At 40.5% G+C, this 18724-nt stretch overlaps 33 non-coding genes across 33 annotated transcripts; all 33 read left to right on the forward strand.

Moving 5' to 3' along the window:
• Positions 1-23: 23 nt before the first annotated feature.
• On the forward strand, positions 24-142 carry LOC130616523 (5S ribosomal RNA). The gene has a single exon (XR_008977604.1). It is a non-coding gene; the product is annotated as a 5S ribosomal RNA (ribosomal RNA).
• Positions 143-592: 450 nt separating this feature from the next.
• LOC130617403 (5S ribosomal RNA) lies at positions 593-711 on the forward strand. Its single transcript, XR_008978481.1, has one exon. It is a non-coding gene; the product is annotated as a 5S ribosomal RNA (ribosomal RNA).
• A 450-nt stretch (positions 712-1161) lies between these two features.
• LOC130617800 (5S ribosomal RNA) lies at positions 1162-1280 on the forward strand. Its single transcript, XR_008978877.1, has one exon. It is a non-coding gene; the product is annotated as a 5S ribosomal RNA (ribosomal RNA).
• Positions 1281-1729: 449 nt separating this feature from the next.
• On the forward strand, positions 1730-1848 carry LOC130617634 (5S ribosomal RNA). Its single transcript, XR_008978711.1, has one exon. It is a non-coding gene; the product is annotated as a 5S ribosomal RNA (ribosomal RNA).
• A 450-nt stretch (positions 1849-2298) lies between these two features.
• On the forward strand, positions 2299-2417 carry LOC130616333 (5S ribosomal RNA). Its single transcript, XR_008977415.1, has one exon. It is a non-coding gene; the product is annotated as a 5S ribosomal RNA (ribosomal RNA).
• A 450-nt stretch (positions 2418-2867) lies between these two features.
• LOC130616802 (5S ribosomal RNA) lies at positions 2868-2986 on the forward strand. The gene has a single exon (XR_008977882.1). It is a non-coding gene; the product is annotated as a 5S ribosomal RNA (ribosomal RNA).
• A 450-nt stretch (positions 2987-3436) lies between these two features.
• LOC130616149 (5S ribosomal RNA) lies at positions 3437-3555 on the forward strand. The gene has a single exon (XR_008977233.1). It is a non-coding gene; the product is annotated as a 5S ribosomal RNA (ribosomal RNA).
• A 450-nt stretch (positions 3556-4005) lies between these two features.
• On the forward strand, positions 4006-4124 carry LOC130617253 (5S ribosomal RNA). Its single transcript, XR_008978330.1, has one exon. It is a non-coding gene; the product is annotated as a 5S ribosomal RNA (ribosomal RNA).
• Positions 4125-4574: 450 nt separating this feature from the next.
• Positions 4575-4693, forward strand: LOC130617997 (5S ribosomal RNA). Its single transcript, XR_008979073.1, has one exon. It is a non-coding gene; the product is annotated as a 5S ribosomal RNA (ribosomal RNA).
• A 450-nt stretch (positions 4694-5143) lies between these two features.
• Positions 5144-5262, forward strand: LOC130618228 (5S ribosomal RNA). Its single transcript, XR_008979303.1, has one exon. It is a non-coding gene; the product is annotated as a 5S ribosomal RNA (ribosomal RNA).
• A 450-nt stretch (positions 5263-5712) lies between these two features.
• On the forward strand, positions 5713-5831 carry LOC130617392 (5S ribosomal RNA). The gene has a single exon (XR_008978470.1). It is a non-coding gene; the product is annotated as a 5S ribosomal RNA (ribosomal RNA).
• Positions 5832-6281: 450 nt separating this feature from the next.
• Positions 6282-6400, forward strand: LOC130617230 (5S ribosomal RNA). The gene has a single exon (XR_008978307.1). It is a non-coding gene; the product is annotated as a 5S ribosomal RNA (ribosomal RNA).
• Positions 6401-6849: 449 nt separating this feature from the next.
• On the forward strand, positions 6850-6968 carry LOC130615415 (5S ribosomal RNA). Its single transcript, XR_008976504.1, has one exon. It is a non-coding gene; the product is annotated as a 5S ribosomal RNA (ribosomal RNA).
• Positions 6969-7418: 450 nt separating this feature from the next.
• On the forward strand, positions 7419-7537 carry LOC130615416 (5S ribosomal RNA). Its single transcript, XR_008976505.1, has one exon. It is a non-coding gene; the product is annotated as a 5S ribosomal RNA (ribosomal RNA).
• A 450-nt stretch (positions 7538-7987) lies between these two features.
• On the forward strand, positions 7988-8106 carry LOC130617454 (5S ribosomal RNA). Its single transcript, XR_008978532.1, has one exon. It is a non-coding gene; the product is annotated as a 5S ribosomal RNA (ribosomal RNA).
• A 450-nt stretch (positions 8107-8556) lies between these two features.
• Positions 8557-8675, forward strand: LOC130617161 (5S ribosomal RNA). Its single transcript, XR_008978239.1, has one exon. It is a non-coding gene; the product is annotated as a 5S ribosomal RNA (ribosomal RNA).
• A 450-nt stretch (positions 8676-9125) lies between these two features.
• On the forward strand, positions 9126-9244 carry LOC130615417 (5S ribosomal RNA). The gene has a single exon (XR_008976507.1). It is a non-coding gene; the product is annotated as a 5S ribosomal RNA (ribosomal RNA).
• Positions 9245-9694: 450 nt separating this feature from the next.
• Positions 9695-9813, forward strand: LOC130616448 (5S ribosomal RNA). Its single transcript, XR_008977530.1, has one exon. It is a non-coding gene; the product is annotated as a 5S ribosomal RNA (ribosomal RNA).
• A 450-nt stretch (positions 9814-10263) lies between these two features.
• Positions 10264-10382, forward strand: LOC130616449 (5S ribosomal RNA). The gene has a single exon (XR_008977531.1). It is a non-coding gene; the product is annotated as a 5S ribosomal RNA (ribosomal RNA).
• Positions 10383-10832: 450 nt separating this feature from the next.
• Positions 10833-10951, forward strand: LOC130616450 (5S ribosomal RNA). The gene has a single exon (XR_008977532.1). It is a non-coding gene; the product is annotated as a 5S ribosomal RNA (ribosomal RNA).
• Positions 10952-11401: 450 nt separating this feature from the next.
• LOC130616040 (5S ribosomal RNA) lies at positions 11402-11520 on the forward strand. Its single transcript, XR_008977125.1, has one exon. It is a non-coding gene; the product is annotated as a 5S ribosomal RNA (ribosomal RNA).
• Positions 11521-11971: 451 nt separating this feature from the next.
• Positions 11972-12090, forward strand: LOC130616041 (5S ribosomal RNA). Its single transcript, XR_008977126.1, has one exon. It is a non-coding gene; the product is annotated as a 5S ribosomal RNA (ribosomal RNA).
• Positions 12091-12540: 450 nt separating this feature from the next.
• Positions 12541-12659, forward strand: LOC130616685 (5S ribosomal RNA). Its single transcript, XR_008977766.1, has one exon. It is a non-coding gene; the product is annotated as a 5S ribosomal RNA (ribosomal RNA).
• Positions 12660-13109: 450 nt separating this feature from the next.
• Positions 13110-13228, forward strand: LOC130617843 (5S ribosomal RNA). Its single transcript, XR_008978920.1, has one exon. It is a non-coding gene; the product is annotated as a 5S ribosomal RNA (ribosomal RNA).
• A 450-nt stretch (positions 13229-13678) lies between these two features.
• LOC130616688 (5S ribosomal RNA) lies at positions 13679-13797 on the forward strand. The gene has a single exon (XR_008977768.1). It is a non-coding gene; the product is annotated as a 5S ribosomal RNA (ribosomal RNA).
• A 450-nt stretch (positions 13798-14247) lies between these two features.
• Positions 14248-14366, forward strand: LOC130616977 (5S ribosomal RNA). The gene has a single exon (XR_008978055.1). It is a non-coding gene; the product is annotated as a 5S ribosomal RNA (ribosomal RNA).
• A 450-nt stretch (positions 14367-14816) lies between these two features.
• On the forward strand, positions 14817-14935 carry LOC130618248 (5S ribosomal RNA). Its single transcript, XR_008979321.1, has one exon. It is a non-coding gene; the product is annotated as a 5S ribosomal RNA (ribosomal RNA).
• Positions 14936-15385: 450 nt separating this feature from the next.
• LOC130616804 (5S ribosomal RNA) lies at positions 15386-15504 on the forward strand. Its single transcript, XR_008977884.1, has one exon. It is a non-coding gene; the product is annotated as a 5S ribosomal RNA (ribosomal RNA).
• A 450-nt stretch (positions 15505-15954) lies between these two features.
• LOC130616524 (5S ribosomal RNA) lies at positions 15955-16073 on the forward strand. Its single transcript, XR_008977605.1, has one exon. It is a non-coding gene; the product is annotated as a 5S ribosomal RNA (ribosomal RNA).
• A 450-nt stretch (positions 16074-16523) lies between these two features.
• LOC130617254 (5S ribosomal RNA) lies at positions 16524-16642 on the forward strand. The gene has a single exon (XR_008978331.1). It is a non-coding gene; the product is annotated as a 5S ribosomal RNA (ribosomal RNA).
• Positions 16643-17092: 450 nt separating this feature from the next.
• Positions 17093-17211, forward strand: LOC130617999 (5S ribosomal RNA). Its single transcript, XR_008979075.1, has one exon. It is a non-coding gene; the product is annotated as a 5S ribosomal RNA (ribosomal RNA).
• Positions 17212-17661: 450 nt separating this feature from the next.
• On the forward strand, positions 17662-17780 carry LOC130617255 (5S ribosomal RNA). The gene has a single exon (XR_008978333.1). It is a non-coding gene; the product is annotated as a 5S ribosomal RNA (ribosomal RNA).
• A 450-nt stretch (positions 17781-18230) lies between these two features.
• On the forward strand, positions 18231-18349 carry LOC130618001 (5S ribosomal RNA). Its single transcript, XR_008979076.1, has one exon. It is a non-coding gene; the product is annotated as a 5S ribosomal RNA (ribosomal RNA).
• Positions 18350-18724: the final 375 nt, after the last annotated feature.

An 18724-nucleotide genomic window follows, 5' to 3' on the forward strand; every position in this document is an offset into this window, starting at 1 on the left:
CGTAGATATCTGCCCGTATGTTTGTCTGCGACCATACCACGATGAACACACCTGTTCTCGTCCGATCACGGAAGTTAAGCATCGTCGGGCCGGGATAGTACTTGGATGGAGGACCGCCTGGGAACTCCCGGTGTCGTAGGCTACTGACTTTTTCACGTTACATTATTTATCATTACGACTGTGACGTATCTTTTTTACGCAATTGCCGCTGAGTAAATCAAGTAAGGGACATGATTAGAAGTTTCTTTCTCTTCAAAACGGCTACAATCTTGGTGCAATAAATGCGCCACGTCGCAAATGAATGGATTACGAGCATCAGACAAAGAAAATGGCGATGTACTCACTTTGCTAATTAACTTTGTCATATGAAAATTAAGTCTGAAAGTACCCTAGATTGCCTTCGTTGGAACTTTTTACCGGAAATCTTAAAGCGCATGGTTGTCGTAATTAATGGATAGCACCTGAAAAGAGCTTTCAAATGCACCTAAACACGACCTATTTGGGATGATTCAATCAAGAAATATGACCTTTAAAGTTTAAACCATTTTCGATGTAATGTGCTAATAAATCGTAGATATCTGCCCGTTTGTTTGTCTACGACCATACCACGATAAACACACCTGTTCTCGTCCGATCACGGAAGTTAAACATCGTCGGGCCGGGATAGTACTTGGATGGAGGACCGCCTGGGAACTCCCGGTGTCGTAGGCTATTGACTTTTTCACGTTACATTATTTATCATTACGACTGTGACGTATCTTTTTTACGCAATAGCCGCTGAGTAAATCAAGTAAGGGACGTGATTAGAAGTTTCTTTCCCTTCAAAACGGCTACAATCTTGCTGCAATAAATGCGCCACGTCGCAAATGAATGGATAACGAGCATCAGACAAAGAAAATGGCGATGTACTCACTTTGCTAATTAACTTTGTCATGTGAAAATTAAGTCTGCAAGTACCCTAGATTGCCTTCGTTGAAACTTTTTACCGGAAATCTTAAAGCGCATTATTGTCGTAATTAATGGATAGCGCTTAAAAAGAGCTTTCAAATGCACATAAACACGACCTATTTCCGATCACCCAATCAAGAAATATGACCTTTAAAGTTTGAACCATTTTCGATGTAATGTGCTAATAAATCGTAGATATCTGCCCGTATGCTTGTCTGAGACCATACCACGATGAACACACCTGTTCTCGTCCGATCACGGAAGTTAAGCATCGTCGGGCCGGGATAGTACTTGGATGGAGGACCGCCTGGGAACTCCCGGTGTCGTAGGCTACTGACTTTTCACGTTACATTATTTATCATTACGACTGTGACGTATCTTTTTTACGCAATAGCCGCTGAGTAAATCAAGTAAGGGACATGATTAGAAGTTTCTTTCCCTTAAAAACGGCTACAATCTTGGTGCAATAAATGCGCCACGTCGCAAATGAATGGATTACGAGCATCAGACAAAGAAAATGGCGATGTACTCACTTTGCTAATTAACTTTGTCATATGAAAATTAAGTCTGAAAGTACCCTAGATTGCCTTCGTTGGAACTTTTTACCGGAAATCTTAAAGCGCATGGTTGTCGTAATTAATGGATAGCACCTGAAAAGAGCTTTCAAATGCACCTAAACACGACCTATTTGGGATGATTCAGTCAAGAAATATGACCTTTAAATTTTAAACCATTTTCGATGTAATGTGCTAATAAATCGTAGATATCTGCCCGTTTGTTTGTCTACGACCATACCACGATAAACACACCTGTTCTCGTCCGATCACGGAAGTTAAAAATCGTCGGGCCGGGATAGTACTTGGATGGAGGACCGCCTGGGAACTCCCGGTGTCGTAGGCTATTGACTTTTTCACGTTACATTATTTATCATTACGACTGTGACGTATCTTTTTTACGCAATAGCTGCTGAGTAAATCAAGTAAGGGACGTGATTAGAAGTTTCTTTCCCTTCAAAACGGCTACAATCTTGCTGCAATAAATGCGCCACGTCGCAAATGAATGGATAACGAGCATCAGACAAAGAAAATGGCGATGTACTCACTTTGCTAATTAACTTTGTCATGTGAAAATTAAGTCTGCAAGTACCCTAGATTGCCTTCGTTGAAACTTTTTACCGGAAATCTTAAAGCGCATGATTGTCGTAATTAATAGATAGCGCCTGAAAAGAGCTTTCAAATGCATATAAACACGACCTATTTTGGATGATTCAGTCAAGAAATATGACCTTTAAAGTTTAAACCATTTTCGATGTAATGTGCTAATAAATCGTAGATATCTTCCCGTATGCTTGTCTACGACCATACCACGATGAACACACCTGTTCTCGTCCGATCACGGAAGTTAAGCATCGTCGGGCCGGGATAGTACTTAGATGGAGGACCGCCTGGGAACTCCCGGTGTCGTAGGCTATTGACTTTTTCACGTTACATTATTTATCATTACGACTGTGACGTATGTTTTTTACGCAATAGCCGCTGAGTAAATCAAGTAAGGGACATGATTAGAATTTTCTTTCCCTTCAAAACGGCTACAATCTTGCTGCAATAAATGCGCCACGTCGCAAATGAATGGATTAGGAGCGTCAGACAAAAAAAATAGCGATGTACTTACTTTGCTAACTAACTTTGTCATATGAAAATTAAGTCTGCAAGTACCCTAGATTGCCTTCGTTGGAACTTTTTACCGGAAATCTTAAAGCGCATTATTGTCGTAATTAATGGATAGCGCTTAAAAAGAGCTTTCAAATGCACATAAACACGACCTATTTCCGATCACCCAGTCAAGAAATATGACCTTTAAAGTTTGAACCATTTTCGATGTAATGTGCTTATAAATCGTAGATATCTGCTCGTATGCTTGTCTGCGACCATACCACGATGAACACACCTGTTCTCGTCCGATCACGGAAGTTAAGCATCGTCGGGCCGGGATAGTACTTGGATGGAGGACCGCCTGGGAACTCCCGGTGTCGTAGTCTATTGACTTTTTCACGTTACATTATTTATTATTACGACTGTGACGTATCTTTTTTACGCAATAGCCGCTGAGTAAATCAAGTAAGGGACGTGATTATAAGTTTCTTTCCCTTCAAAACGGCTACAATCTGGCTGCAATAAATGCGCCACGTCGCAAATGAATGGATTACGAGCGTCAGACAAAGAAAATGGCGATGTAGTTAATTTGCTAATTAACTTTGTCATATGAAAATTAAGTCTGCAAGTACCCTAGATTGCCTTCGTTGGAACTTTTTACCGGAAATCTTAAAGCGCATTATTGTCGTAATTAATGGATAGCGCTTGAAAAGAGCTTTCAAATGCACATAAACACGACCTATTTCCGATCACCAAGTCAAGAAATATGACCTTTAAAGTTTGAACCATTTTCGATGTAATGTGCTAATGAATCGTAGATATCTGCCCGTATGCTTGTCTGCGACCATACCACGATGAACACACCTGTTCTCATCCGATCACGGAAGTTAAGCATCGTCGGGCCGGGATAGTACTTGGATGGAGGACCGCCTGGGAACTCCCGGTGTCGTAGGCTATTGACTTTTTCACGTTACATTATTTATCATTACGACTGTGACGTATCTTTTTTACGCAATAGCCGCTGAGTAAATCAAGTAAGGGACATGATTAGAAGTTTCTTTCCCTTCAAAACGGCTACAATCTTGCTGCAATAAATGCGCCACGTCGCAAATGAATGGATTACGAGCATCAGACAAAGAAAATGGCGATGTACTCACTTTGCTAATTAACTTTGTCATATGAAAATTAAGTCTGAAAGTACCCTAGATTGCCTTCGTTGGAACTTTTTACCGGAAATCTTAAAGCGCATGGTTGTCGTAATTAATGGATAGCACCTGAAAAGAGCTTTCAAATGCACCTAAACACGACCTATTTGGGATGATTCAGTCAAGAAATATGACCTTTAAAGTTTAAACCATTTTCGATGTAATGTGCTAATAAATCGTAGATATCTGCCCGTTTGTTTGTCTACGACCATACCACGATAAACACACCTGTTCTCGTCCGATCACGGAAGTTAAGCATCGTCGGGCCGGGATAGTACTTGGATGGAGGACCGCCTGGGAACTCCCGGTGTCGTAGTCTATTGACTTTTTCACGTTACATTATTTATCATTACGACTGTGCCGTATCTTTTTTACGTAATAGCCGCTGAGTAAATCAAGTAAGGGACGTGATTATAAGTTTCTTTCCCTTCAAAACGGCTACAATCTGGCTGCAATAAATGCGCCACGTCGCAAATGAATGGATTACGAGCGTCAGACAAAGAAAATGGCGATGTAGTTAATTTGCTAATTAACTTTGTCATATGAAAATTAAGTCTGCAAGTACCCTAGTTTGCTTTCGTTGGAACTTTTTACCGGAAATCTTAAAGCGCATTATTGTCGTAATTAATGGATAGCGCCTGAAAAGAGCTTTCAAATGCACATAAACACGACCTATTTGGGATGATTCAGTCAAGAAATATGACCTTTAAAGTTTAAACCATTTTCGATGTAATGTGCTAATAAATCGTAGATATCTGCCCGTTTGTTTGTCTACGACCATACCACGATGAACACACCTGTTCTCGTCCGATCACGGAAGTTAAGCATCGTCGGGCCGGGATAGTACTTGGATGTTGAACCGCCTGGGAACTCCCGGTGTCGTAGTCTATTGACTTTTTCACGTTACATTATTTATCATTACGACTGTGACGTATCTTTTTTACGCAATAGCCGCTGAGTAAATCAAGTAAGGGACGTGATTATAAGTTTCTTTCCCTTCAAAACGGCTACAATCTGGCTGCAATAAATGCGCCACGGTGCAAATGAATGGATTACGAGCATCAGACAAAGAAAATGGCGATGTAGTTGCTTTGCTAATTAACTTTGTCATATGAAAATTAAGTCTACAAGTACCCTAGATTGCCTTCGTTGGAACTTTTTACCGGAAATCTTAAAGCGCATGGTTGTCGTAATTAATGGATAGCGCCTGAAAAGAGCTTTCAAATGCACATAAACACAACCTATTTGGGATGATTCAGTCAAGAAATATAACCTTTAAAGTTTAAACCATTTTCGATGTAATGTGCTAATAAATCGTAGATATCTGCCCGTTTGTTTGTCTACGACCATACCACGATGAACCCACCTGTTCTCGTCCGATCACGGAAGTTAAGCATCGTCGGGCCGGGATAGTACTTGGATGTTGAACCGCCTGGGAACTCCCGGTGTCGTAGTCTATTGACTTTTTCACGTTACATTATTTATCATTACGACTGTGACGTATCTTTTTTACGCAATAGCCGCTGAGTAAATCAAGTAAGGGACGTGATTATAAGTTTCTTTTCCTTCAAAACGGCTACAATCTGGCTGCAATAAATGCGCCACGTCGCAAATGAATGGATTACGAGCATCAGACAAAGAAAATGGCGATGTAGTTGCTTTGCTAATTAACTTTGTCATATGAAAATTAAGTCTACAAGTACCCTAGATTGCCTTCGTTGGAACTTTTTACCGGAAATCTTAAAGCGCATGGTTGTCGTAATTAATGGATAGCGCCTGAAAAGAGCTTTCAAATGCACATAAACACGACCTATTTGGGATGATTCAGTCAAGAAATATGACCTTTAAAGTTTAAACCATTTTCGATGTAATGTGCTAATAAATCGTAGATATCTGCCCGTTTGTTTGTCTACGACCATACCACGATGAACCCACCTGTTCTCGTCCGATCACGGAAGTTAAGCATCGTCGGGCCGGGATAGTACTTGGATGGGGAACCGCCTGGGAACTCCCGGTGTCGTAATCTATTGACTTTTTCACGTTACATTATTTATCATTACGACTGTGACGTATCTTTTTTACGCAATAGCCGCTGAGTAAATCAAGTAAGGGACGTGATTATAAGTTTCTTTCCCTTCAAAACGGCTACAATCTGGCTGCAATAAATGCGCCACGTCGCAAATGAATGGATTACGAGCATCAGACAAAGAAAATGGCGATGTAGTTGCTTTGCTAATTAACTTTGTCATATGAAAATTAAGTCTACAAGTACCCTAGATTGCCTTCGTTGGAACTTTTTACCGGAAATCTTAAAGCGCATGGTTGTCGTAATTAATGGATAGCGCCTGAAAAGAGCTTTCAAATGCACATAAACACGACCTATTTGGGATGATTCAGTCAAGAAATATGACCTTTAAAGTTTAAACCATTTTCGATGTAATGTGCTAATAAATCGTAGATATCTGCCCGTTTGTTTGTCTACGACCATACCACGATGAACCCACCTGTTCTCGTGCGATCACGGAAGTTAAGCATCGTCGGGCCGGGATAGTACTTGGATGGGGAACCGCCTGGGAACTCCCGGTGTCGTAGTCTATTGACTTTTTCACGTTGCATTATTTATCATTACGACTGTGACGTATCTTTTTTACGCAATAGCCGCTGAGTAAATCAAGTAAGGGACGTGATTATAAGTTTCTTTCCCTTCAAAAAGGCTACAATCTGGCTGCAATAAATGCGCCAAGTCGCAAATGAATGGATTACGAGCGTCAGACAAAGAAAATGGCGATGTAGTTAATTTGCTAATTAACTTTGTCATATGAAAATTAAGTCTGCAAGTACCCTAGATTGCCTTCGTTGGAACTTTTACCGGAAATCTTAAAGCGCATTATTGTCGTAAAGAATCGATAGCGCTTAAAAAGAGCTGTCAAATGCACATAAACACGACCTATTTCGGATGATCCAGTCAAGAAATATGACCTTTAAAGTTTGAACCATTTTCGATGTAATGTGCTAATAAATCGTAGATATCTGCCCGTTTGTTTGTCTACGACCATACCACGATGAACACACCTGTTCTCGTCCGATCACGGAAGTTAAGCATCGTCGGGCCGGGATAGTACTTGGATGGGGGACCGCCTGGGAACTCCCGGTGTCGTAGTCTATTGACTTTTTCACGTTACATTATTTATCATTACGACTGTGACGTATCTTTTTTACGCAATAGCCGCTGAGTAAATCAAGTAAGGGACGTGATTATAAGTTTCTTTCTCTTCAAAACGGCTACAATCTGGCTGCAATAAATGCGCCACGTCGCAAATGAATGGATTACGAGCATCAGACAAAGAAAATGGCGATGTAGATGCTTTGCTAATTAACTTTGTCATATGAAAATTAAGTCTACAAGTACCCTAGATTGCCTTCGTTGGAACTTTTTACCGGAAATCTTAAAGCGCATGGTTGTCGTAATTAATGGATAGCGCCTGAAAAGAGCTTTCAAATGCACATGAACACGACCTATTTGGGATGATTCAGTCAAGAAATATGACCTTTAAATTTTAAACCATTTTCGATGTAATGTGCTAATAAATCGTAGATATCAGCCCGTTTGTTTGTCTACGACCATACCACGATGAACACACCTGTTCTCGTCCGATCACGGAAGTTAAGCATCGTCGGGCCGGGATAGTACTTGGATGGGGGACCGCCTGGGAACTCCCGGTGTCGTAGTCTATTGACTTTTTCACGTTACATTATTTATCATTACGACTGTGACATATCTTTTTTACGCAATAGCCGCTGAGTAAATCAAGTAAGGGACGTGATTATAAGTTTCTTTCCCTTCAAAAAGGCTACAATCTGGCTGCAATAAATGCGCCACGTCGCAAATGAATGGATTACGAGCGTCAGACAAAGAAAATGGCGATGTAGTTAATTTGCTAATTAACTTTGTCATATGAAAATTAAGTCTGCAAGTACCCTAGATTGCCTTCGTTGGAACTTTTTACCGGAAATTTTAAAGCGCATTATTGTCGTAATTAATGGATAGCGCCTGAAAAGAGCTTTCAAATGCACATAAACACGACCTATTTGGGATGATTCAGTCAAGAAATATGACCTTTAAAGTTTAAACCATTTTCGATGTAATGTGCTAATAAATCGTAGATATCTGCCCGTTTGTTTGTCTACGACCATACCACGATGAACCCACCTGTTCTCGTCCGATCACGGAAGTTAAGCATCGTCGGGCCGGGATAGTACCTGGATGGGGAACCGCCTGGAAACTCCCGGTGTCGTAGGCTATTGACTTTTTCACGTTACATTCTTTATCATTACGACTGTGACGTATCTTTTTCACGCAATAGCCGCTGAGTAAATCAAGTAAATGACATGATTAGAAGTTGATTTCCCTTCAAAAAGGCTACAATCGTGCTGCAATAAATGCGCCACGTCGCAAATGAATGGATTACGAGCATCAGACAAAGAAAATTGCGATGTAGTTAATTTGCTAATTAACTTTGTCATATGAAAATTAAGTCTGCAAGTACCCTAGATTGCCTTCGTTGGAACTTTTTACCGGAAATTTTAAAGCGCATTATTGTCGTAATTAATGGATAGCGCCTGAAAAGAGCTTTCAAATGCACATAAACACGACCTATTTGGGATGATTCAGTCAAGAAATATGACCTTTAAAGTTTAAACCATTTTCGATGTAATGTGCTAATAAATCGTAGATATCTGCCCGTTTGTTTGTCTACGACCATACCACGATGAACCCACCTGTTCTCGTCCGATCACGGAAGTTAAGCATCGTCGGGCCGGGATAGTACCTGGATGGGGAACCGGCTGGGAACTCCCGGTGTCGTAGGCTATTGACTTTTTCACGTTACATTCTTTATCATTACGACTGTGACGTATCTTTTTCACGCAATAGCCGCTGAGTAAATCAAGTAAGGGACATGATTAGAGGTTGATTTCCCTTCAAAAAGGCTACAATCGTGCTGCAATAAATGCGCCACGTCGCAAATGAATGGATTACGAGCATCAGACAAAGAAAATTGCGATGTACTTACTTTGCTAATTAACTTTGTCATATGAAAATTAAGTCCGCAAGTACCCTAGATTGCCTTCGTTGGAACTTTTTACCGGAAATCTTAAAGCGCATGGTTGTCGTAATTAATGGATAGCGCCTGAAAAGAGCTTTCAAATGCACATGAACACGACCTATTTGGGATGATTCAGTCAAGAAATATGACCTTTAAATTTTAAACCATTTTCGATGTAATGTGCTAATAAATCGTAGATATCTGCCCGTTTGTTTGTCTACGACCATACCACGATGAACACACCTGTTCTCGTCCGATCACGGAAGTTAAGCATCGTCGGGCCGGGATAGTACTTGGATGGGGGACCGCCTGGGAACTCCCGGTGTCGTAGTCTATTGACTTTTTCACGTTACATTATTTATCATTACGACTGTGACATATCTTTTTTACGCAATAGCCGCTGAGTAAATCAAGTAAGGGACGTGATTATAAGTTTCTTTCCCTTCAAAAAGGCTACAATCTGGCTGCAATAAATGCGCCACGTCGCAAATGAATGGATTACGAGCGTCAGACAAAGAAAATGGCGATGTAGTTAATTTGCTAATTAACTTTGTCATATGAAAATTAAGTCTGCAAGTACCCTAGATTGCCTTCGTTGGAACTTTTTACCGGAAATTTTAAAGCGCATTATTGTCGTAATTAATGGATAGCGCCTGAAAAGAGCTTTCAAATGCACATAAACACGACCTATTTGGGATGATTCAGTCAAGAAATATGACCTTTAAAGTTTAAACCATTTTCGATGTAATGTGCTAATAAATCGTAGATATCTGCCCGTTTGTTTGTCTACGACCATACCACGATGAACCCACCTGTTCTCGTCCGATCACGGAAGTTAAGCATCGTCGGGCCGGGATAGTACCTGGATGGGGAACCGCCTGGGAACTCCCGGTGTCGTAGGCTATTGACTTTTTCACGTTACATTCTTTATCATTACGACTGTGACGTATCTTTTTCACGCAATAGCCGCTGAGTAAATCAAGTAAATGACATGATTAGAAGTTGATTTCCCTTCAAAAAGGCTACAATCGTGCTGCAATAAATGCGCCACGTCGCAAATGAATGGATTACGAGCATCAGACAAAGAAAATTGCGATGTAGTTAATTTGCTAATTAACTTTGTCATATGAAAATTAAGTCTGCAAGTACCCTAGATTGCCTTCGTTGGAACTTTTTACCGGAAATTTTAAAGCGCATTATTGTCGTAATTAATGGATAGCGCCTGAAAAGAGCTTTCAAATGCACATAAACACGACCTATTTGGGATGATTCAGTCAAGAAATATGACCTTTAAAGTTTAAACCATTTTCGATGTAATGTGCTAATAAATCGTAGATATCTGCCCGTTTGTTTGTCTACGACCATACCACGATGAACCCACCTGTTCTCGTCCGATCACGGAAGTTAAGCATCGTCGGGCCGGGATAGTACCTGGATGGGGAACCGCCTGGGAACTCCCGGTGTCGTAGGCTATTGACTTTTTCACGTTACATTCTTTATCATTACGACTGTGACGTATCTTTTTCACGCAATAGCCGCTGAGTAAATCAAGTAAATGACATGATTAGAAGTTGATTTCCCTTCAAAAAGGCTACAATCGTGCTGCAATAAATGCGCCACGTCGCAAATGAATGGATTACGAGCATCAGACAAAGAAAATTGCGATGTAGTTAATTTGCTAATTAACTTTGTCATATGAAAATTAAGTCTGCAAGTACCCTAGATTGCCTTCGTTGGAACTTTTTACCGGAAATTTTAAAGCGCATTATTGTCGTAATTAATGGATAGCGCCTGAAAAGAGCTTTCAAATGCACATAAACACGACCTATTTGGGATGATTCAGTCAAGAAATATGACCTTTAAAGTTTAAACCATTTTCGATGTAATGTGCTAATAAATCGTAGATATCTGCCCGTTTGTTTGTCTACGACCATACCACGATGAACCCACCTGTTCTCGTCCGATCACGGAAGTTAAGCATCGTCGGGCCGGGATAGTACCTGGATGGGGAACCGCCTGGGAACTCCCGGTGTCGTAGGCTATTGACTTTTTCACGTTACATTCTTTATCATTACGACTGTGACGTATCTTTTTCACGCAATAGCCGCTGAGTAAATCAAGTAAGGGACATGATTAGAGGTTGATTTTCCTTCAAAAAGGCTACAATCGTGCTGCAATAAATGCGCCACGTCGCAAATGAATGGATTACGAGCATCAGACAAAGAAAATTGCGATGTACTTACTTTGCTAATTAACTTTGTCATATGAAAATTAAGTCCGCAAGTACCCTAGATTGCCTTCGTTGGAACTTTTTACCGGAAATCTTAAAGCGCATTATTGTCGTAAGGAATCGATAGCGCTTGAAAAGAGCTTTCAAATGCACATAAACACGACCTATTTCGGATAATCTAGTCAGGAAATATGACCTTTAAAGTTTAAACCATTTTCGATGTAATGTGCTAATAAATCGTAGATATCTGCCCGTTTGTTAGTCTACGATCATACCACGATGAACACACCTGTTCTCGTCCGATCACGGAAGTTAAGCATCGTCGGGCCGGGATAGTACTTGGATGGGGAACCGCCTGGGAACTCCCGGTGTCGTAGGCTATTGACTTTTTCACGTTACATTATTTATCATTACGACTGTGACGTATCTTTTTTACGCAATAGCCGCTGAGTAAATCAAGTAAGGGACATGATTAGAAGTTGCTTTCCCTTCAAAACGGCTACAATCTTGCTGCAATAAATGCGCCAAGTCGCAAATGAATGGATTACGAGCTTCAGACAAAAAAAAATGGCGATGTACTTACTTTGCTAATTAACTTTGTCATATGAAAATTAAGTCTGCAAGTACCCTAGATTGCCTTCGTTGGAACTTTTTACCGGAAATCTTAAAGTGCATTATTGTCGTAAAGAATCGATAGCGCTTAAAAAGAGCTTTCAAATGCACATAAACACGACCTATTTCGGATAATCTAGTCAGGAAATATGACCTTTAAAGTTTAAACCATTTTCGATGTAATGTGCTAATAAATCGTAGATATCTGCCCGTTTGTTAGTCTACGATCATACCACGATGAACACACCTGTTCTCGTCCGATCACGGAAGTTAAGCATCGTCGGGCCGGGATAGTACTTGGATGGGGAACCGCCTGGGAACTCCCGGTGTCGTAGGCTATTGACTTTTTCACGTTACATTATTTATCATTACGACTGTGACGTATCTTTTTTACGCAATAGCCGCTGAGTAAATCAAGTGAGGGACATGATTAGAAGTTGCTTTCCCTTCAAAACGGCTACAATCTTGCTGCAATAAATGCGCCACGTCGCAAATGAATGGATTAAGAGCGTCAGACAAAGAAAATGGCGATGTAGTTACTTTGCTAATTAACTTTGTCATATGAAAATTAAGACTGAAAGTACGCTAGATTGCCTTCGTTGGAACTTTTTACCGGAAATCTTAAAGCGCATTATTGTCGTAAAGACTCGATAGCGCTTAAAAAGAGCTTTCAAATGCACGTAAACACGACCTATTTCCGATCACCCAGTCAAGAAATATGACCTTTAAAGTTTGAACCATTTTCGATGTAATGTGCTAATAAATCGTAGATATCTGCCCGTATGCTTGTCTACGACCATACCACGATGAACACACCTGTTCTCGTCCGGTCACGGAAGTTAAGCATCGTCGGGCCGGGATAGTACTTGGATGGGGCACCGCCTGGGAACTCCCGGTGTCGTAGGCTATTGACTTTTTCACGTTACATTATTTATCATTACGACTGTGACGTATCTTTTTTACGCAATAGCCGCTGAGTGAATCAAGTAAGGGACATGATTAGAAGTTTCTTTCCCTTAAAAAGGGCTACAATCTTGCTGCAATAAATGCGCCACGTCGCAAATGAATGGATTAAGAGCGTCAGACAAAGAAAATTGCGATGTAGTTACTTTGCTAATTAACTTTGTCATATGAAAATTAAGACTGAAAGTACACTAGATTGCCTTTGTTGGAATTTTTTACCGGAAATCTTAAAGCGCATGGTTGTCGTTAATAATGGATAGCGCTTGAAAAGAGCTTTCAAATGCACATAAACACGACCTACTTCGGATAATCCAGTCAAGAAATATGACCTTTAAAGTTTAAATCATTTTCGATGTAATGTGCTAGTAAATCGTAGATATCTGCCCGTTTGTTTGTCTACGACCATACCACGATGAACACACCTGTTCTCGTCCGATCACGGAAGTTAAGCATCGTCGGGCCGAGATAGTACTTGAATGGGGGACCGCCTGGGAACTCCCGGTGCCGTGGGCTATTGATTTTGTCACGTTACATTATTTATCATTACGAATGTGACGTATCTTTTTTACGCAATAGCTGCTGAGTAAATCAAGTAAGGGACATGATTAAAAGTTGCTTTCCCTTCAAAACGGCTACAATCTTGCTGCAATAAATGCGCCACGTCGCAAATGAATGGATTACGAGCATCAGACAAAGAAAATGGCGATGTAGTTGCTTTGCTAATTAACTTTGTCATATGAAAATTAAGTTTGCAAGTACCCTAGATTGCCTTCGTTGGAACTTTTTACCGGAAATCTTAAAGCGCATTATTGTCGTAAAGACTCGATAGCGCTTAAAAAGAGCTTTCAAATGCACGTAAACACGACCTATTTCCGATCACCCAGTCAAGAAATATGATCTTTAAAGTTTGAACCATTTTCGATGTAATGTGCTAATAAATCGTAGATATCTGCCCGTATGCTTGTCTACGACCATACCACGATGAACACACCTGTTCTCGTCCGGTCACGGAAGTTAAGCATCGTCGGGCCGGGATAGTACTTGGATGGGGCACCGCCTGGGAACTCCCGGTGTCGTAGGCTATTGACTTTTTCACGTTACATTATTTATCATTACGACTGTGACGTATCTTTTTTACGAAATAGCTGCTGAGTAAATCAAGTAAGGGACATGATTAGAAGTTGCTTTCCCTTCAAAACGGCTACAATCTTGCTGCAATAAATGCGCCACGTCGCAAATGAATGGATTAAGAGCGTCAGACAAAGAAAATTGCGATGTAGTTACTTTGCTAATTAACTTTGTCATATGAAAATTAAGACTGAAAGTACACTAGATTGCCTTCGTTGGAACTTTTTACCGGAAATCTTAAAGCGCATGGTTGTCGTTAATAATGGATAGCGCTTGAAAAGAGCTTTCAAATGCACATAAACACGACCTATTTCCGATCACCCAGTCAAGAAATATGACCTTTAAAGTTTAAACCATTTTCGATGTAATGTGCTAATAAATCGTAGATATCTGCCCGTTTGCTTGTCTACGACCATACCACGATGAACACACCTGTTCTCGTCCGATCACGGAAATTAAGCATCGTCGGGCCGGGATAGTACTTAGATGGGGGACCGCCTGGGAACTCCCGGTGTCGTAGTCTATTGACTTTTTCACGTTACATTATTTATCATTGCGACTGTGACGTATCTTTTTTACGCAATAGCCGCTGAGTAAATCAAGTAAGGGACGTGATTATAAGTTTCTTTCCCTTCAAAACGGCTACAATCTGGCTGCAATAAATGCGCCACGTCGCAAATGAATGGATTACGAGCATCAGACAAAGAAAATGGCGATGTAGTTGCTTTGCTAATTAACTTTGTCATATGAAAATTAAGTCTACAAGTACCCTAGATTGCCTTCGTTGGAACTTTTTACCGGAAATCTTAAAGCGCATGGTTGTCGTAATTAATGGATAGCGCCTGAAAAGAGCTTTCAAATGCACATGAACACGACCTATTTGGGATGATTCAGTCAAGAAATATGACCTTTAAATTTTAAACCATTTTCGATGTAATGTGCTAATAAATCGTAGATATCTGCCCGTTTGTTTGTCTACGACCATACCACGATGAACACACCTGTTCTCGTCCGATCACGGAAGTTAAGCATCGTCGGGCCGGGATAGTACTTGGATAGGGGACCGCCTGGGTACTCCCAGTGTCGTAGTCTATTGACTTTTTCACGTTACATTATTTTTCATTACGACTGTGACATATCTTTTTTACGCAATAGCCGCTGAGTAAATCAAGTAAGGGACGTGATTATAAGTTTCTTTTCCTTCAAAACGGCTACAATCTTGCTGCAATAAATGCGCCACGTCGCAAATGAATGGATTAGGAGCGTCAGACAAAAAAAATAGCGATGTACTTACTTTGCTAACTAACTTTGTCATATGAAAATTAAGTCTGCAAGTACCCTAGATTGCCTTCGTTGGAACTTTTTACCGGAAATCTTAAAGCGCATTATTGTCGTAATTAATGGATAGCGCTTAAAAAGAGCTTTCAAATGCACATAAACACGACCTATTTCCGATCACCCAGTCAAGAAATATGACCTTTAAAGTTTGAACCATTTTCGATGTAATGTGCTTATAAATCGTAGATATCTGCTCGTATGCTTGTCTGCGACCATACCACGATGAACACACCTGTTCTCGTCCGATCACGGAAGTTAAGCATCGTCGGGCCGGGATAGTACTTGGATGGAGGACCGCCTGGGAACTCCCGGTGTCGTAGTCTATTGACTTTTTCACGTTACATTATTTATTATTACGACTGTGACGTATCTTTTTTACGCAATAGCCGCTGAGTAAATCAAGTAAGGGACGTGATTATAAGTTTCTTTCCCTTCAAAACGGCTACAATCTGGCTGCAATAAATGCGCCACGTCGCAAATGAATGGATTACGAGCGTCAGACAAAGAAAATGGCGATGTAGTTAATTTGCTAATTAACTTTGTCATATGAAAATTAAGTCTGCAAGTACCCTAGATTGCCTTCGTTGGAACTTTTTACCGGAAATCTTAAAGCGCATTATTGTCGTAATTAATGGATAGCGCTTGAAAAGAGCTTTCAAATGCACATAAACACGACCTATTTCCGATCACCAAGTCAAGAAATATGACCTTTAAAGTTTGAACCATTTTCGATGTAATGTGCTAATGAATCGTAGATATCTGCCCGTATGCTTGTCTGCGACCATACCACGATGAACACACCTGTTCTCGTCCGATCACGGAAGTTAAGCATCGTCGGGCCGGGATAGTACTTGGATGGAGGACCGCCTGGGAACTCCCGGTGTCGTAGGCTATTGACTTTTTCACGTTACATTATTTATCATTACGACTGTGACGTATCTTTTTTACGCAATAGCCGCTGAGTAAATCAAGTAAGGGACATGATTAGAAGTTTCTTTCCCTTCAAAACGGCTACAATCTTGCTGCAATAAATGCGCCACGTCGCAAATGAATGGATTACGAGCATCAGACAAAGAAAATGGCGATGTACTCACTTTGCTAATTAACTTTGTCATATGAAAATTAAGTCTGAAAGTACCCTAGATTGCCTTCGTTGGAACTTTTTACCGGAAATCTTAAAGCGCATGGTTGTCGTAATTAATGGATAGCACCTGAAAAGAGCTTTCAAATGCACCTAAACACGACCTATTTGGGATGATTCAGTCAAGAAATATGACCTTTAAAGTTTAAACCATTTTCGATGTAATGTGCTAATAAATCGTAGATATCTGCCCGTTTGTTTGTCTACGACCATACCACGATAAACACACCTGTTCTCGTCCGATCACGGAAGTTAAGCATCGTCGGGCCGGGATAGTACTTGGATGGAGGACCGCCTGGGAACTCCCGGTGTCGTAGTCTATTGACTTTTTCACGTTACATTATTTATCATTACGACTGTGACGTATCTTTTTTACGTAATAGCCGCTGAGTAAATCAAGTAAGGGACGTGATTATAAGTTTCTTTCCCTTCAAAACGGCTACAATCTGGCTGCAATAAATGCGCCACGTCGCAAATGAATGGATTACGAGCGTCAGACAAAGAAAATGGCGATGTAGTTAATTTGCTAATTAACTTTGTCATATGAAAATTAAGTCTGCAAGTACCCTAGTTTGCTTTCGTTGGAACTTTTTACCGGAAATCTTAAAGCGCATTATTGTCGTAATTAATGGATAGCGCCTGAAAAGAGCTTTCAAATGCACATAAACACGACCTATTTGGGATGATTCAGTCAAGAAATATGACCTTTAAAGTTTAAACCATTTTCGATGTAATGTGCTAATAAATCGTAGATATCTGCCCGTTTGTTTGTCTACGACCATACCACGATGAACACACCTGTTCTCGTCCGATCACGGAAGTTAAGCATCGTCGGGCCGGGATAGTACTTGGATGTTGAACCGCCTGGGAACTCCCGGTGTCGTAGTCTATTGACTTTTTCACGTTACATTATTTATCATTACGACTGTGACGTATCTTTTTTACGCAATAGCCGCTGAGTAAATCAAGTAAGGGACGTGATTATAAGTTTCTTTCCCTTCAAAACGGCTACAATCTGGCTGCAATAAATGCGCCACGGTGCAAATGAATGGATTACGAGCATCAGACAAAGAAAATGGCGATGTACTCACTTTGCTAATTAACTTTGTCATATGAAAATTAAGTCTGAAAGTACCCTAGATTGCCTTCGTTGGAACTTTTTACCGGAAATCTTAAAGCGCATGGTTGTCGTAATTAATGGATAGCACCTGAAAAGAGCTTTCAAATGCACCTAAACACGACCTATTTGGGATGATTCAGTCAAGAAATATGACCTTTAAAGTTTAAACCATTTTCGATGTAATGTGCTAATAAATCGTAGATATCTGCCCGTTTGTTTGTCTACGACCATACCACGATAAACACACCTGTTCTCGTCCGATCACGGAAGTTAAGCATCGTCGGGCCGGGATAGTACTTGGATGGAGGACCGCCTGGGAACTCCCGGTGTCGTAGTCTATTGACTTTTTCACGTTACATTATTTATCATTACGACTGTGACGTATCTTTTTTACGTAATAGCCGCTGAGTAAATCAAGTAAGGGACGTGATTATAAGTTTCTTTCCCTTCAAAACGGCTACAATCTGGCTGCAATAAATGCGCCACGTCGCAAATGAATGGATTACGAGCGTCAGACAAAGAAAATGGCGATGTAGTTAATTTGCTAATTAACTTTGTCATATGAAAATTAAGTCTGCAAGTACCCTAGTTTGCTTTCGTTGGAACTTTTTACCGGAAATCTTAAAGCGCATTATTGTCGTAATTAATGGATAGCGCCTGAAAAGAGCTTTCAAATGCACATAAACACGACCTATTTGGGATGATTCAGTCAAGAAATATGACCTTTAAAGTTTAAACCATTTTCGATGTAATGTGCTAATAAATCGTAGATATCTGCCCGTTTGTTTGTCTACGACCATACCACGATGAACACACCTGTTCTCGTCCGATCACGGAAGTTAAGCATCGTCGGGCCGGGATAGTACTTGGATGTTGAACCGCCTGGGAACTCCCGGTGTCGTAGTCTATTGACTTTTTCACGTTACATTATTTATCATTACGACTGTGACGTATCTTTTTTACGCAATAGCCGCTGAGTAAATCAAGTAAGGGACGTGATTATAAGTTTCTTTCCCTTCAAAACGGCTACAATCTGGCTGCAATAAATGCGCCACGGTGCAAATGAATGGATTACGAGCATCAGACAAAGAAAATGGCGATGTAGTTGCTTTGCTAATTAACTTTGTCATATGAAAATTAAGTCTACAAGTACCCTAGATTGCCTTCGTTGGAACTTTTTACCGGAAATCTTAAAGCGCATGGTTGTCGTAATTAATGGATAGCGCCTGAAAAGAGCTTTCAAACGCACATAAACACAACCTATTTGGGATGATTCAGTCAA

The sequence above is a fragment of the Hydractinia symbiolongicarpus genome, chromosome 11 (genome assembly GCF_029227915.1).
Source record: "Hydractinia symbiolongicarpus strain clone_291-10 chromosome 11, HSymV2.1, whole genome shotgun sequence".
Classification (NCBI taxonomy): domain Eukaryota; kingdom Metazoa; phylum Cnidaria; class Hydrozoa; order Anthoathecata; family Hydractiniidae; genus Hydractinia; species Hydractinia symbiolongicarpus.